The sequence below is a fragment of the Heterodontus francisci genome, chromosome 41 (genome assembly GCF_036365525.1).
Source record: "Heterodontus francisci isolate sHetFra1 chromosome 41, sHetFra1.hap1, whole genome shotgun sequence".
Lineage (NCBI taxonomy): Eukaryota > Metazoa > Chordata > Chondrichthyes > Heterodontiformes > Heterodontidae > Heterodontus > Heterodontus francisci.
The window spans coordinates 15,529,833-15,534,553 of NC_090411.1; the positions used below are offsets into that span (position 1 = coordinate 15,529,833).

Genomic DNA, 4,721 nt, shown 5'->3' on the forward strand with positions numbered 1-4,721 from the left:
CGGAAGCGTGAAGAGCGGCTCCGCTGTGAGGATCGACAGTGGCGCCCGGTCCCCTTTCTCCTTGAACGCCTTCAGGAACTTGATGCATCCCGCCACGTTCCGGAACGTCACGTCGAAGTATCCACTGCTGGGGAAATCCTGCAGGCAGAAGACGTCCGTAGCTTGAAATCCGCAGCAATCGAAGAGAATTTTCTTGATGAAGAAGGTGCGATCGACCGGTGCATCTCCTTCCTTGTCCTTCACGACCACCCGAACGGTGTTGCGCACTCCCTGGCCCAAAGCTCGAAAATTGGTTACAGCCATTTTACTCAAAGCTTCCCCAGGATCAAAAGGCAATGATCATGGTCTCTTCTCAATCAAATAAGCACTGATAAGAACAGATACTACACTTGATCTTAGCCAAAAGGCCGAGAAGGAGGTGGACAACCGTCTCTGCCAAGACTGCCTATTTCCACCTTTGTAACATCGCCCAACTTCACCCTGTCTCAGCTCACCTGCTGCTGAAACCCTCATTAATATCCTTGTTACCTCTAAACTTGACTATTCCAAAGCCCCCTGGCTGTCCCTCCACATTTTACCTTTGTAAACTTGAGGTCATCCGAAACTCTGCTGCCCATGTCTTAACTCGCACCATGTCCCGTTCACCTATCACCACTGTGATCACTGACCTACATTGGCTCCTGGTCAAGCAAAGTCTTACCTCTAAAATTCTCATCCTTGTTTTCAAATCCTTCCATGACCTCGCCCCTCCCTACCTCTGTAATCTCCTCCAGCCACAACTCTCTGAGATAATTCTGGCTGGCCTCTTGAGCATCCCTGATTTTAGCTGCTCCACCATTGGTGGCCACACCTCCAGCTGCCTGGGCCCTAAGCTCTGGAATTCTCTCCCTAAATCTCTCCACCTCTCTACCTTGCTTTTCTTCTTTAAGCCATTCCTTAAAACCTGCAACTTTTACCAAGCTTTTGGTCATCTGACCTAATATCTCTTTATGGAGTTCAGTGTCATATCTTGTTTTATAATGCTCCTGTGAAGAGGCTTGGGACCTTTTATTACGTTAAAGGCGCAGTATAAATGTAAGTTGTTGTTGTTACATTACTTTCCCATGGACAGAGCAATGCAGAATGATAGAGCACTCAGCTTCTCCCACGTTGCAGGCTTCCCCACTGTGCCAGGTGCCATAGACTGCATCCATGTTGCCTTGTGTGCTCCCCATCACCAGACTGGCACCTTTGTCAATTTAAAGTGATTCCACTCCCTCAACTTCCAACTAATTTACGACCACAGGCAGCGAGTGCATCACACAAGTCATGAATCATTCATCCTGTGCCAATCCTCTGTACATGCCACCTTTATGCCAGCCAGGCTCTCAGGTAACAGGCTACTGGCCGACACATCTTGTTCCTTGCAGAACTGGCTGAAGACCCCTATGAGGAAGCAAACCAGGCAAATCAATACAACAATGGCCACACTGCTACCAGAAACATCAATTAACAGATAATTGGTGAGCTTAAATAATGCTTCCTCTGCTTGGACCGCTCCAGAGAAATTTTGCATTGCAGACCTGAGTGGATATCCATGTTTATGGTCATCTGCTATGTGCTCTATAACTTTGTCATCATGAGTTATGACTTCTTACAACCACCTGGGCAGCAAGGAGTGCAGAGGGAGGATGAAATGGAGCATGAATATGAAGAACAGTAGGAGAGGCATCAATCACCAATGCCCCTAGATTCCAGAGCTCTCACAGAACAGATTGTCGAAGAGTGCTTCACCTGAACCATCCCACCCTTTCCAAAACCCCAACTCAATTCCATCTCTGAAATGAGAACAGAAAGTGCTGGAAATACTCAGCAGGTCTGGCAGCATCTGTGGAGAGGGAAGCAGAGTTAATATTTCAGGTCTGTGACCCTTCATCAGAATTCCATCTGTATTTAATTGTTAACCGAAATAATTAAGATTCTGTTCTTGCCCAAGATCCAGTGACAACTTCTAGAAGAACACACAGGAACCCTGAATGATGTTCCTAATTTCTATCTCTGCATCACTGATTATTGAACAGGCTCAGGTACCCTAGTTGACATTCCGAATCTCTATACCAGGCCCAGGTCAGTGCATTCTGATTCTGACTACTTAATTCGACTGCTGAGAGGAGGTTCGGCTGATGCTGTTATGCTTTTGGCTTCCTTCATCACACTGCAGTCATGGGTGGTCTGGAGGACGAAGGGGAGCAGCAAGGAAGTCAGGAAAGAGTCAAAGTAGCTCATTGAATAGGTGGTCAATGGTACTGGTCAGGAGCTCATACTCACAGTGGATCTTCAAGGAGCACTCTCCCTATTTTAACTTCTTGGAGGAATAATGACCAAGATACCTTTGTAAAGGGAGCTGTCACTGAGCTATGTCACCTGCTGTAGCCGCAACTTGAGGCTTGCACCAGGGCATGGCCAGCTTGCCTTTGGCTGTCAGGGTCACTGTGGCCCTTAACTTTTAAACCACGGGCTTCTTCCAGTTTGCCGCTGGTGACATCAATGGCCTCTCACAATATGCACTTCACCACTACATATGGGAAATCACCAAGTCCCTCTGCACCAGGGGGAGGATTTCCATTACTTTTCCATGACAAAGTAAAGCAGGATAATAGGGCAGTAGGCTTCACCCCCATTGCAGGCTTCCCCATGGTTCAAGGTGCCATAGACTGAACCCACAGTGCCTTGTGTGCTCTCTATAACCAGCCTGACATCTTTACCAATCTGTTTTTGCAGAGCTATCTGATTAGTCTCGCTCCCCTGTGCTTTCCCCATAGCACTGGAATCTTTTTTTCTTCTGTTGCCTCTGGTTCTTTCGCCAATTACTCTATCTGTCGCCTTTGGTTACCAACCCTTCTGCTACTGGAAACAGTTCTCCTTACTTACTCTATCAAAACCCTTCATGGTTTTGAAAAGCTCCATCAAATATCTTCTCTGCTGTTACCAATATGATCTTTTTACCAGGAACTCTTGCTGCAATTATCTAAGGCTTTGGTGAGACCACATCTGGAGTACTGAGTATATGGAAGCCTATATGCTTTGGAGTTGCGAAGAATGAGAGGTAATCTCAGCAAAACATATAAAATTGTTAGAGGGCTTGCTGAGAGACTGTTTCACGTGGCTGGAGAGCGTAGAACAATGGGTAATTGTCCTACAATAAGGGGTTAGCTATTTAGGATTGAGATGAGGAGAAATGTCTTCACTCAGTGGCTTGATCATCTTTGGAATTCTCTAACCCAGAGGTCCATGGATGTTAAGTTGTTGAATATAGTCAAGACTGAGATTGATAGATTTTTTTTGGACATTAGGGAATCAAGGAATGTGTGGATATGGCAGGAAAGTGAAGTTGATGCAGATGATCAGCCATGATATTGAATAGCAGAACGGGATCATTGGGCTGTATGATCTTATGCTATTATGTAACAACCTTGTCAACTTGTCCAGCCATCTTCAAAGATTTGTGAACACCCCATTGAAAATTATACTGTTTAGTTTATATTGCCTCTCCTCATTTTTCCTACCTAAATGTATCATTTCATATATCTCTGTAATAAATTTCATCTGCCATGTGTCTGCCCATTTCACCTGTGTGTCATGTCCTCCTGTTACTATCCTCTGGATTGTTTACTGCATTTGTGAGTTTTGTGACAGCTGCAAACTTTGGGCTAAATTTTATCAGCCCTCCAGGGATGGGCAGGGAGGCGGGGTGGAGTCGAAAAATAGGGATGGAAGGCGGGGGGTGAAATGCCCGTGTCCTTTCCGATGCCATTCAATTTCCTTAGGGGTGGGGGAGGTTGAGGACGGCCTTTTCATCAGATGCCAATTGAGGCCCTTAATTAATAGTCACTTGAGGTCCTCATCCCACTGCTGTTGGTATATCACCCAGTAAAACTAGGCGGCCTGCCTGGGGGCTGGTGGTGGGGTGGGGGGGGGTGCTTCCTACTTGGGCATTCTGTGGCTTACAGAAGGCCCTGGGCAGTACAAGCCACTCCTGCACCAACGCCCAGCCCCGTGCCCTCAACAACCCACATGCCCCTCACCCCTCACCAGGAGCTGCCTGACTGCTTCTGGTCTGGGGGCTGCGGCAGTACCAGCAGTGGCCACCACTCCCAGTGGCGTGGCTGGAACTGTTGAGCTGCTGGCTCTCTGATTGGCCAGCAGCTCTTGGAGGCCGGATGCCCGTCCTTAAAGAGATAATTGCCTGTGCGTCGTAAAATGCAACTGGTGGGGGGGGATCCCCAAAATGACCGAGGCAAGGTTGCCCTCACATTTCTGACTCTGCATTGGGACCCCTGCTGGCTGCATCAAATTCAGCCCTGTTTACAAATTTGCAAGTACAAATCATTGACATATGTCAAAAGGAACAGTGCTCCCAGAACTGATCCCTGGGGAAAATCATTATAAACTTCTTCCCACTCTGAAAAACAACCATTCATCACTACTCTCTGCTTTCTGTTTCTCCTTATCTGAGGAAGGATGTTCTTGCCATGGAGGGAGTGCAAAGAAGATGAACTAGGCTGATTCCTGGGATGGCAGGATTGACGTATGAGGAGAGATTGGGTCGACTAGGCCTATATTCACTCAAGTTTAGAAGAATGAGAGGGGATCTCATAGAAACCTATAAAATTCTAACAGAACTACACAGGCTAGATGGAGAGAGGATGTTCCTGATGGCTGGGGAGTCCAGAACCAGGGGT

General features: G+C 47.1%; 1 pseudogene; it reads right to left on the reverse strand.

Annotated features, from left to right (window-relative positions):
• Positions 1-310: 310 nt before the first annotated feature.
• On the reverse strand, positions 311-419 carry LOC137354757 (U2 spliceosomal RNA; annotated as a pseudogene).
• Between the last annotated feature and the right edge of the window lie 4,302 nt (positions 420-4,721).